We start from the raw sequence: 13450 nt of genomic DNA, 5'->3' as shown, positions 1-13450 counted from the left end.
GCCAGCACTTTATCAGAATTGTATGAAGTAATGTCAAAGTTTTTACAGGAAATTTCTTTACTGGATTTTTCCTGAATATACACAGGAAATTCTTTTGAAGTTTTTTCTTGGATTATTGTAAAAACATGAACATTTTTTAAAATTGTAGCTGCAATCCGCTAATGAAAAAGTGTCGGCGGCGTAATGCCAAAAACTATCTGCGGTGGTGGCGTGGCGCCGCGGATTTTTTTATATTTCCCCATTTTTCCTTTCCAATTTTTTTTTGTGGAAATTGAGACTGAATCACAACCTGTTTTTTCGTTTATTTTTTTATGGAAATAGGCTAAGGCTAAGATGGTCAAATAACGCAGATATGCATCGTCGCGACGCTGCGTTACCGGTTATTTTCGATACCCACCTACGCTACGTGGGCTTCGGTCCTAAGATGCGCTTTGCGTTTAATGATTTGTATTTTTACACCGCTATTGTTATTCACCAAAAGCTTTTCGTATAAAAAAAGACCACGTGGTTCGAGAGCAACACCCCCCCTCCCCCCATGTGGCTTATCGTGGTCATTTTCCAAACCACCCCCCTCCCTCCCCCCATATATGACCACGTGGTTTCTGGACGGCCCCTTATTGCAACATCCACGCAGCATTTTCAACGCGAATCAAATAAAAAGTCCCCCACGCACGAGTAGGTTGTTGACGTTTTCCGGTTTCTGTTGCGTAGCCGTCAACATCGCTTCAGCTTGTATGCAATCATACACAAGAACGATCGAAAACCAACTTATCGATTCGTTGATTGATTTAGCTAATTGATAGTTTTCCGCCCAAATTTCTATCATAGGAATATTGGAATGATCATAAATAGCAGGAATAATCAAAATATATAGAACTGCGTACAGTTCTCGTACTTGCTTTATTCGAATGAACATAATAAAGGAGCATAAATTGACATAAATTGAATAATTAAATACACCATATCACTTGTGCAATAATTGAATATTTATCGCGCCAGAGGAAATACAATATCATATTTATATTCAATAGAAGTTACATCAATGAAAACATATTATTTTTTTGCTTGGACAAACTATTATAGGGTAAAAGACCCAATAGTGGAGGAACTAAGCACGTTCCACCACTATTTGTTGGTTCTCACCAAGCCTATACTTCATTTCACTTACCTCAAGGGTGAACATGGACAAATATTAATTATATTTGATCCGAAAGGGGTCCTGATTGCAGCAGCATCCATCATTGTTACCTAAAATGGTACCTCCAATTATTGGTGCAGTGTTCCAATAGTTGCGGTATTTTTTAATTCGTGTTCCTATAGTTGCGAATCTCATTGTTTTCATATGGGACTCGCAACTATAGGAACACTACCGCAACTATTGGTGCAAAGCAGAGAAAAGGAAATGGTATTTTAGTGATACTTTACCAATTTTGATGAAATTCTCAACCTCTTTTCCTGAATTTCGTGTAATGACAGGTCAACAAATTGATAGACTATATGGGTTGCTGCGTTTAAGACGTAGATTTTGGAACACAGCACTACCGCAACTATAGGAACACCCGCGACTATCGGAACTTTTACCCTATTGAATTCTTGTTACTTTCCTCTCAAAACCGTTCAAAGAAAATAACCAGGCTTGTATACAAGGTGGCTTGCATAAAACATATTTTTAAATAACTTTCACTAACTATTTGCACTACTAACTAATTGCAGATAAATCACACTTAATATGTTTAACTTGTTCAAAATGCACCACATTTCGAAAGATTATATGTTTGTGATCCATTTTGGACCTTGATTGACTAGTGATTCTTTCTATAGGGTTAACGATGGCTGTTTCAAAATGCCCAAAATCATTGATTTTACGACATTTGTTGAGGTATATCTTAAAATCTCGACGTGTTAGAGCAAATCTGAAGTCAGATTCGGATTCAGCGAGCAAAAATCTACTAGGGACACATTATTTTGTGTTAGGGACAAAATCTTGTTGAGCTGTGTTATAACTAATCAAATGAAAAGCCAGATAAAATAAAAACATATGCTTTATTCCTAATATAACAGTAATGTTGTATACCCTGTATACCATTATATAAGTCACAACGATGGTGTTGAACTCGGTCAGAGTCTGAAACTTGGGGTACATTTTCAATATTTCGTCATTTTTGTGGTGGTCGTTGATGTCTGCGATGATTCGCTAGCCGTAACACTAGAAACGCACAGGGGATCACCTGAGATGTAAAGCCGGGACGTAGTTAAAAAGCTGACTAATGGAATGCGTGTTGATGATCGACCTAGATCTAGATCCGGGGCTTAGACGTACGCCGTGGTTCTACAAGCTCCGTAGTGTAGGTAATCTGGAGAGAAATAATGAACTGATTATAAACACCCTGCAAAAATTGATGCTATCTTACTAAACATAGGGAGAGATTTTTACGATGCAATGGTCAACAGGGAACAAGGGCAACCGTTCCATCGTTCCCGTGTCGTTGCGAACCGACGTTGCGTTTTGTGCTTAGTTCCGAAATCAGTTAGTAACTCCTTAAACGATTGTTGTTCAGTGTTCGCTGCCTCTAATGATCCGGCAATCAAAATGCTCCGGACGTTACATCCGAGAATACACATGTCGTCAACGGTGTTGTGAATTGTTTCACACAGAGGTATGGATTCAGGACGGGAACAATCAGCAAGCCGAAGTCACTTGGATGTTGTCGTTGAGGCATCTGTGGTGTTTCCGCCCATCCATTTTCGGCTGGTTGGTTTTCTTAAAATTTGCAGAACTGTATGTTTCAGAACCTTCTGGCACAAGAATAGAATACTGAATGAGTCTTTTCTTTCGCACGTGGTGCATTTTGGTCTGACATGCCTACTTCGATCATATTTCAAAATTACTTCAAATTTTAAAACTTGAAATTCAAATTTGCTATAATTGCTATAATTTATTATAGTGGTTTGTGTATCGGCTCAATCTTATGGTATGCTTATATTATTCAAACGGAATAATAACATCGCAGTTTTATTTACACTGTTAATATTTTTTTTGCTTTAGGTTATTATACAGAATTTTAAATCTTGCTTATAAACAGATATCCTATATACCTAATATACAATTATTTTAGTATTTATTATAAATCATGTCCAGATCACTACATCTTTCATCTCCTGTACTCCCTTTTTATGAATTTATTTATTTCGTTGTTAACAAAAATTTTATCTAATAATATGTCTTGTTTAAATATTTTCTTATCGTGCATCCATTATAAATAAGCGTCATCAAATACCGTTATCGTTCGATTAAACTTTATCATCGACATTTCTCACCAACACGAACGCACGGTTCGTGGTTGCAAGCAATCCCATTCGATTTTGCCGTGACAGCTGCTCGTGGTAGCAAACAAATTGAGTAAAATGTGAATGATATGTGCGTGTGCGTACACGCTCGCAGAAAGCCTAATGAGTTGATACTGAGCAGATGATAATTCATATTTCGTATACATGACATTTGTGTCTTCACTACTACATTCTGAACTACCTCCCACATAAGAAGCAGTACAATTATTTACGTCATCTTTTTTTTGTTTGTTTATATTTTCTTTATTCACTAATATACGTGCAGTTGTTCTTCTACCGTACCTTACTATGTACCTGCATTGGTGTTTGTCGTTCTGTTTCGCCGGTTTTGCCTACAAGTATTTATTTACATCCAATGATCCAATGGATGAAACAGACCAAAAGAAACAGTAGTGCTGTACTGGGACGGGACTTGCAAAGAGGAAAAAATGTAACTTTATCTGCAACCAGCAAGCGCTGTCACGAATTGTCAGATGCAACCAGCACCTTTTGTGTAAAAGTATTGGTATCCCTTAAAAAGTATTCCGAATGATTTTGTTTTACGAGTACTTTTTCACTTTGAAAAGTATTCTAGAAAAGCCGGACAGCTTAATATTGAACTGTTATGAATACGTGTTTTATTTCCGATAGGAAAATCTTTATAAAAATAAGTTTACAAATCCGTAAATCACAAACACTTTTATTGTGCTCAGAAGATTCTACCCGGGATTTAGGTGAAACACTCAAGAAAACAGTTGAGAATCGATGATCAACTGTGATGAAAAGAAGAACAAGTGTCAAAACAAGGAAAAAGAAGCCGTCTTTGCAGGTCTCGTCTCAGGTGCTGTATATCCGTTTTAAATCGCTGTTTATCTTTGCTGACGGGGTATCGAGTCCTTTCAGCGTGCGCTCAGGATCGGCCAGGGTCGGCCAGGATCGATTCAAGCGTCTATACATGACTATTAACCGACGGAACCGTCACATAGGACTTGCATCTGCTGTTGTAGCTTACAATGTTTGTGGTCTTCGATAGCAGGACTAACTCAATAGAGACAGCCGTTTTCTGATGAAATAAAACGAGGAAGCAGAATTTGAAAGGACGTACATTGCTGCATTTATTGGATGTGATATTCAGCTATCGAAAAAGTTGGTAGGTTAGTAAGTTTTATTCCATATTTTATTCGAATTCAATTTTTCTTGTATTTTTTTTTTTCGATTTACCTTCAATGTACTTCAAAAGAAAACGGTATATACATATTTGTTATCAAACCGCGCCGGCTTCCTGATAATTCGCTTCTCCTTTAACGAGCGTTTAGCTTGATTTTGCTGTTCTGGTATTGACTGCACAAACTCAGGGTTCGGTAGGACTAAGGTTTCATCACCATTAGGAAGAATATCGTTCTCGCGGTTATTCTGGTTTATTATTTTGCGATCTTCTAATGACTCCAGTGTGGGCGCTGTTTTCACGTCGTTGATGTTTCGGGCATACTGTACTCCACTCTTGCTCACAATGACCACCTTTGCACCGCTCCTATTTATAACCCTGTATCTTTCTGACCCGAAAGTGGGATCTGTTTTACCTTTTTTGTGTACTACTACTATGTGCAAGTACTACTATGTCTCCTACTTCGATCTCGGAATCCTTGGCATGATGAACTTGATCCGCATACTTTTTACTTACTAATTTGGCCTCTGCGTCTCGTTCTCGTACGTCTTCACGGTCGAGCTCCTTCTGCTTCGATGGCCCCCATAAGCTTGGAAATGTACCGCGATATTTCCATCCTACAAGAAGTTCGAAAGGCGTAACTCCTAGCCTGCTATGCGGGGTGAGATTATTATGGTTATTGACGTATTTTTGCAAAGCTTCTCGCCAGTTTTTGCCGTCTAGTCTTGAAGCAGCCAAGGCTTTTATGATGCCTTGGTTTTGGCGTTCTACAGTACCATTCGACTGAGGGCATAATGGAATGGATTTTCGCACTTTCACTCCTTTATCTTCCCAAAATGAGGTGAAGTTCAGACTTTGAAAAGGTGGGCCATTATCGCTCTGTATAACAAGCGGATAACCCCAGATCCGAAAGATTTCGCAAAGTGCGGCGTTCGTACACTCTGCGTTGGTGGATCTCATTTCCATTACCGCGAGGTGGCGCGAATACGTATCGACTACTATTAGGAATTCACCGGAACCGTAGCCTGGCATTGAAAGAAAGTCTATCTGCAATACTTCCCAGGGACCTTCTGGCAACATTCTGCTGCACAATGGAACAGGTGGATTTTTCTTAGATAGTACGAAACACGTTTCACATTTCTTTACAAAATTCTCGACTTCTGAAGACATGCCTGGCCACCAAAAAAAGTCCCGCATGGTTCGCTTCATAGCCACTATTCCAGAGTGACCGCCATGAGCTGCCTTCATAACCTTCTCACGAAGCTGAAATGGTAGAACGGTCCTATCGTCTTTAAAAACAATGCTTCCCAGATTATGCAAACTCTTCTTTTGAGCTTCGTATTTGCGTAACTGATCGGGCCATTTGTCGTGTTTTATTGCCTCACAAAGTAGTTGAAGTTCTTCATCAGTTTCCGAACATTTTTCTATTTCGCTCCAGGAAATTTCTGTTCCACCTACGTCCAAAGCGTACAGAAAATGACTCTCGTTTTCCTCATCGAATGGTGCCACTTCTTGTGTTTGTCGGATTAGTCTGGATAAGGCGTCCGCCACGTTCTGACTCCCGGGTACCCGCTCAATGGTGTAATCGTATTGTTGAAGTCGCAGTGCCCATGACTCCGCACGAGTGGTTGCTCTTTTCCCGAGTCGATGGGTACTATTAAAAATGTACTCATTTGCTTCTGCATCAGTACGGATTATGAAAGATTTACTAAGAAGGTATGGCGAGAAACGTTCCACTCCCCATACTACTGCAAGAGCTTCTTTCTGTGTATGTGGATAACGCTGTTCAGTACTCGTGAGAGCTTTGGAGGCACACGCAATAATTCTGGGCTTTCCTTCCGAATTGAATTGTACCAGCACGGCACCTAACCCAATTGGTGAAGCGTCAACAAACAGTTCAATCTTGTCTGTGCAATTGTAATAGCCAAGTCGCTTGATAATCTTCAAAGCTTCATTTGTCAGGAATTTGAACTCTCTTTCGTGGTCGTCAGTCCAGAAAAACTTGTCAGCATTGGCCACCGCACGAAGATGATGGGTTTTAGCCGCTCGATTTAAGATGAATCTATCGATATACGTAACCAGGCCGAGAAAGCTTTTAACCTCGGCGCAATTGACCGGTCTCCTGAAGTTTTCTAAGGCCCTAACCTTATCATCCTTAACCTCCCATCCGTCTGATGTTAGTACAAAGCCAATGAAGTTTACTATTTGACTTCCAAAAACGCATTTTGACGTGTTGAGCTTCACGTTATGATTTGCAAGGCGAGCTAATACTACTGATAGGTTTTCGTCATGTTCCTCTTTGTGTGACCGTGAACAAGGATATCGTCGAGGTAGTTTTTACTCCTTGCAACCACCCAAGACCTTTCTTTGTAGAATTTCTTGGAACAGGTCTGGTGCATTGCACAGTCCGAAAGGCAATCGAACACACCGGAACATGCCATATTCCGTGAAAAAATTCGTTAAATGCCTGGATTCACTATCAAGCTCGACGTGAAAAAATGCATTGGTTAAGTCTATGGTGGAAAACCATTTAGCTCCCTCAAGGTCGGCTAGAATTGACTCTAACGTTGGCATCGCGAAAGGAGTTCTTTGGATATATCGATTTGGTCCTCTGAGATCGACTACTAATCTTATATCGTCCTTACCTTTTGGGACTACCACTAATGACGAACAGAAAGAAGTGTCCATATCTTCGGTAACGCGTTCGATTATATCAGCAGATACAAGTTGCATGAGACGCTCTTCAACTCTCGGCTTTACTGCTTGCGGAATATTTACAAATACGTTTCTGCATGGTGGCTCCGACTTGTTGTAATGAATTTTACTGGTTGAACGTTGAATTTCGGAAAGGGCTCGTTCGATATTAATGATGCCACGTCAATGTTTGTACTTTTCTGTTCGTAAAGGGTACTGTTACCACCGGTACTTTGAGCCCAAGCAACAGAACACTGTACCTGGTTGCTGTAGCTCTTCCAAGCAAAGCTTGGAAGGTCTAGTAACCGACATAGAATTTCTCCATCAGCACCGGTCTTCGTCCGACAGGTACAAATGAGCTTCGAATGTTGCAACGACGCTTATCCCATCTGGCGTTGCGTACGCTTTCAGATGACGGTCCGATCCGCTCTGCAGGTTGAAGATATCCTTTTGTATCGGTCATCGCTCATTAGCAAACTAAACGACTTCTCCGTGAACGTATTCACCTGAGCTCCAGAGTCGATCAGGAACTCACATGGCATTCCAGCCACTTTTGCAGAAACTATGTTGTCGTCACTGTCCACGTATATCTGATATAATATCATCATGTCGGCACGATCTGCCATTCGCACAGCCTTCTGTCAATAAAGTTTGACCTTAGTTAGTTCGTAAAACTATGTTCTATAATACAACAATGTCACGTTGATTGTAAAATGGCTAAGCATACTACTGCTAGAAACATAGTTTTACTAGTATGTTATTAGCAATTCTTTCAAGCTAAATAATAGCCGAACTTATATATGTTTTTTAATGTTTTATTTAAAACTTAGATAATTCAATTCAAGTACATATTATTCAAGTAAAAGTTGAGCTCATAAAAATTTTCATTGAATAATCAACGTGTCATTGTGAACTAATATGATACTAAATAACTAATTCTCTGAGGTTTCACTCACTTCCAACGGAACGACTTCGGAATCCGATTTCTCTATCGCCGCGATTTTCTCGATTTTCGCCTCCGAAAGTCTCATTTTGCCATCCGTAGTGTTCTTGAACTCACGAGAGATATTCGAGTTACGGCATGCTCTTCTGATATGACCTATATTGCCGCACCCCAAACATGTTTTATCCACTGCGGTACATTCGGATGGTTGGTGGAAAACGCTACTACATCTCCAGCATCTCTCAGGGCCATTTTCCGGATCGAATGGTGTTTTTCGGTTTCTTTCATTTCCTCCTGTATACCTGAATCTTTGAATTGGATTGTATCGATCAACTCTTCTGCGCGAGGCAATATGCTGGAATCTTCCTCGTCTTGGGTTGTAACGTGAGTTTGCTCCTCGGTCATTGGTATTATACCCGGCGCTCACCTGTGCAATCAATGTGGAATCTGGGTTCCTGTTGTTCTGTTTGAAAAACTCCTCGTTGATCTTAATCGCTTCGAGCTCCCGTACTTTATCCACTAGGCTTGCAAACGTACCTTTTCGGCTGAGCATTTTAAGGGCTGCGATGCGAACTTCCCGACACATCGCATGCTCTGCTATGGCGCCTACTATCTCTTCAAATTCTTTATCTTCTCCAAACTCGCACAGGCGAGCTGTATCACCGACTCGAGTGATAAACGACAGACTAGTCTCACCTGGCTTCTGCTTCATCATAGCCAATTTCCGTCTCTGTAGCATCACATCGGATCCTGAACCGAAATACGACTTGAGACGATGCATTGCGTTCGCGAATGGTTCAATAGCTGCATCTGGTGCATCATGCTGTGACTTAGTATTCCGAAAGATTCTCAGCAGTCGTGGTCCGGCCTTAATTTTGAAAATAGTGAATTTTGTACTTTCATCATCCACGCCAGCAAGGCGTAATGTATCCTCAATAGCTCCCTCCATGTTTCATATGAATGTCTGTATATTTCATCATCTCCGTCTCCGGGCTTGCATTCGGGTACACTGATTGATGACACTGATAATTGATTTACTGATGACATAAATCTTGACTCTTCCAGATTGCCGTATAATGTTGGTGCCGCTCTCTGTGTGCTTGAGGAACCTGATGCTGGAATGAACCCAATGCTACCATCATCGCTCACTGGTTCGGATGCACAATGTTGGTCAGCTCCAAGAACCTCTTTATCTTCGTGAGCCTTTAGCTGTAATTTGAGTTGCTCGATCAGCACTTTCCCTGCTTCCAACTCCTCAGATAGAGCTTTCACTTTTTCACTCAGTACGGAATGCGTGCTTTCTTGTACGCCATCACTCGACGTTTGCTTAAACGAAGCAGTTTGGGCACGTGGGATAGACCGCTTTGATTTTAACTTTTTGGACGATTTTTTGCTGTAAACCAAGGTAAAGTACATTACTTTTTTTTTACCGTGTATATATATATTTATATATATTTTTTTTTAATCACTAAATTCTGTCGTTACTCGGCACTATCTTATACTAAATCTTAACGATATTCTACACTAAAAGATATGTCAATATGCCAAGAAATCTGCCGTCTAGTTTTTGTTTCAGACCTTCCACAATCATTTAGTATTTCTTTTTGTAATTCACTCTTTTTTTTTTTTTTTTTTCAAGCAATTATTGTCGTCGCTTTGCCTTTCGAAAGCCAAAAAAATACCCGATTTTATCAAGTTACGTCTTCAACACCTTAGGTTGATCTGCTTTTTCAAGTTTGCAAGTAAAAATTAAAGATTGCCTTCTTTTTTTTTGTCAAGCTTGGCCTTGCGCAAGCTAATAAGATTCCTCAGACTTGGCCTTATCGCAAGTGGGAAATTTACTATTCTTTTTTTCTGACTTGGCCTCAAGCAAGCTAATAAAGTTCCTCAGACTTGGCCTTATCGCAAGCGGGAAATTATCTATTCCTTTTTTTTCAAGCTTGACCTCGTGCAAGCTAATAAAGTTCCTCAGACTTGGCCATATCACAAGTGGGAAATATGCACTCCAAATGGTTACTATAGGAGCCACTTTGGAACTCATGCGACTTCTTTGTAAAAACCGTTCCATTTCATTTTTTTTTCGAAATACTCACCATTCTGCTGCGCCAATGTGGTGTTTCCGCCCATCCATTTTCGGCTGGTTGGTTTTCTTAAAATTTGCAGAACTGTATGTTTCAGAACCTTCTGGCACAAGAATAGAATACTGAATGAGTCTTTTCTTTCGCACGTGGTGCATTTTGGTCTGACATGCCTACTTCGATCATATTTCAAAATTACTTCAAATTTTAAAACTTGAAATTCAAATTTGCTATAATTGCTATAATTTATTATAGTGGTTTGTGTATCGGCTCAATCTTATGGTATGCTTATATTATTCAAACGGAATAATAACATCGCAGTTTTATTTACACTGTTAATATTTTTTTTTGCTTTAGGTTATTATACAGAATTTTAAATCTTGCTTATAAACAGATATCCTATATACCTAATATACAATTATTTTAGTATTTATTATAAATCATGTCCAGATCACTACAGCATCGTCCTTCTGTGTTCTAATTTGTCCACTGTGTTCCAATTTGGGATGTTTGTAAGTTAGCTTGCATGAGAAACAGCTTTACTTTGGTGCCCGTATTTTCTTCTGGAAAACAGATTAGCGATCTAAATTCCACCAGACACTGCTCAAGCTTACATTGTTGCACATTTTATTATGGAAATAATTTAGTTTTGTGCGGATTTGAACACGAAAATCAATTAAAATTCGGAGCAACATGTTATCGCGACTTGTTGAATTTTGTGAAAGATAGAATACAAACAAAAATATGTTTGCTTTATTCTGGTCTAGTATAAATGATAATGGTCGATAGTATACTTTTTATACTATGTAAAGTATAACACTAAAAAATTACCAGAAAGATTAATTTTTAATCCTTTAGAGATTTATTTTATTTCTGAGTGTAAAGCTAGAAGTTGTGAAATCAGCATTGAGCACGAACTGTCGCCCAGCACACAACCTGCTCGCCCGGCAGTTCAAACACCGAAGAGGACGACTCTTTATCGCTCAAAGCAACGCCTGCTTGGTAGCAATCATCGATGCTAAACTGTCACGTTTTTTTGAAGCTGCAATTTTTTTACGCTGATTTTTTCATTTGTTCAAAACTTAAAACCGAAGATTTTGAAAGTTATTCTTGCGTGTTGAATCTATCAGTTCTCGAAGATCCACAGTGGCTACATCCCGGATATATAGGGAAATATCATGGTCAGCAGTTCAAGCATGGTGGTCATCAATTTGCGAGGGTTAAGACGGCATCGTTTGCAATTTCCCGGTGACAAGCAGAAATCCTTAAGGGAAGTTTTGCAGAGTTCTGATATTGAATGTGGTAATTATTTTGGTTATAAGTTTGCCGCGGTATCCCGGACCAGGTATGTTCTTATATTTTATAACAATTGCTTAGCAAAAATCTATTAAAAGATTTGCTCCAAGTTGCTGTAGTATTCAATGGTAACCAGTTATACTAAGGACACGCCTGTGGTACTTGTACCAGTACTTGTCAGTATAACTGACAAGAAAATTATTCCAAGACTATCTTTAATAAAGACAGTAATCGATACGGTACTAATTTCAAGATTCTTGTATCATAGTACTTGTACCACCGGTGTGTCATTAGTAAAGGATAGGATCGAGATAAAAACACACGTAAACAATTCCAAAAAATATTTTAAATTATGGTAAGAACGGTGAAAACAATTATATAAGAGGCCAGATAAGAGGACTCGGTTTATCATTAATGTCTTCTCTGAAATAAAATCTAAAAGTAATTCTCCATTTTCCATTTTTTTTTGGGGGATTTTTATTTGTTTGTTTCTAATACAGCAGGCAAACAACCATATTTCTAGTAATAATATTCATTTTCTAATCATTACGAGATAAAGAGAACAAAAATCACAATTTTCAAGAAATATATAAAATATACTAGGATTATAGTATACTATTTCATTTATTTAGTCTACATCTATACAGATAACACTGAATCAACAATTTGACGCCACAATACACGGTTCGAGGCCGCATCTCTCCATCCTCGAATACGCCCCACGCTCGCCAAGTCGTTCTGCACCTGGTCTGCCCATCTCGCTCGCTGCGCTCCACGTCGTCTCGAACCTGCCGGATCGGAAGTGAACACCATCTTTGCAGGTTTGCTGTCCGGCATTCTTGCAACATGCCCTGCCTATCGTACCCTCCGGCTTTAGCTACCTTCTGGATACTGGGTTCGCCGTAGAGCTGGGCGAGCTCATGGTTCATTCTTCGCCGCCACACACCGTCTTCTTGTACACCGCCAAAGATGGTCCTAAGCACCCGTCTCTCGAATACTCCGAGTGCTTGCAAGTCCTCCTCGAGCATTGTCCATGTTTCATGTCCGTAGAGGACTACCGGTCTTATTAACGTCTTGTACATGACACATTTGGTGCGGTGGCGAATCTTTTCGACCGCAGTTTCTTCTGGAGCCCGTAGTAGGCCCGACTTCCACAGATGATGCGCCTTCGTATTTCACGACTAACGTTGTTGTCAGCCGTTAGCAAGGATCCGAGGTAGACGAATTCCTCGACCACCTCGAAGGTATCCCCGTCTATCGTAACACTGCTTCCCAGGCGGACCCTGTCGCGCTCGGTTCCGCCCACAAGCATGTACTTTGTCTTTGACGCATTCACCACCAGTCCAACTTTTGTTGCTTCACGTTTCAGGCGGGTGTACAGTTCTGCCACCTTTGCAAATGTTCGGCCGACAATGTCCATGTCATCCGCGAAGCAAATAAATTGACTGGATCTGTTGAAAATCGTGTCCGGCTGTTACACCCGGCTCTCCGCATGACACCTTCTAGCGCAATGTTGAACAACAGGCACGAAAGTCCATCACCTTGTCTTAGTCCCCGGCGCGATTCGAACGAACTGGAGTGTTCGCCCGAGATCTTCACACAGTTTTGCACACCTTCCACCGTTGCTTTGATCAGTCTGGTAAGCTTCCCAGGGAAGCTGTTCTCGTCCATAATTTTCCATAGCTCTACACGGTCTATACTGTCGTATGCCGCCTTGAAATCAACGAACAGATGGTGCGTTGGGACCTGGTATTTTTGAAGGATTTGCCGTACGGTAAAGATCTAGTCCGTTGTCGAGCGGCCGTCAACGAAGCCGGCTTGATAACTTCCCACGAACTCGTTCACTAATGGTGACAGACGACGGAAGATGATCTGGGATATCACTTTGTAGGCGGCATTAAGGATGGTGATCGCTCGAAAGTTCTCACACTCCAGTTTGTCGCCTTT

The 13450-nt window shown here is 40.3% G+C and overlaps 1 long non-coding RNA gene across 1 annotated transcript; it reads left to right on the top strand.

Moving 5' to 3' along the window:
• The first annotated feature begins 3718 nt into the window (after positions 1–3718).
• LOC134221194 (uncharacterized) lies at positions 3719–10657 on the top strand. The gene is made up of 3 exons (XR_009982251.1): positions 3719–3740; positions 4169–4481; positions 9195–10657. It is a non-coding gene; the product is annotated as an uncharacterized LOC134221194 (long non-coding RNA).
• Positions 10658–13450: the final 2793 nt, after the last annotated feature.

Source organism: Armigeres subalbatus, chromosome 3, assembly GCF_024139115.2.
Source record: "Armigeres subalbatus isolate Guangzhou_Male chromosome 3, GZ_Asu_2, whole genome shotgun sequence".
In the NCBI taxonomy this organism is placed as follows: Eukaryota; Metazoa; Arthropoda; class Insecta; order Diptera; family Culicidae; genus Armigeres; species Armigeres subalbatus.
This window is presented reverse-complemented; position numbering and strand designations above follow the sequence as displayed.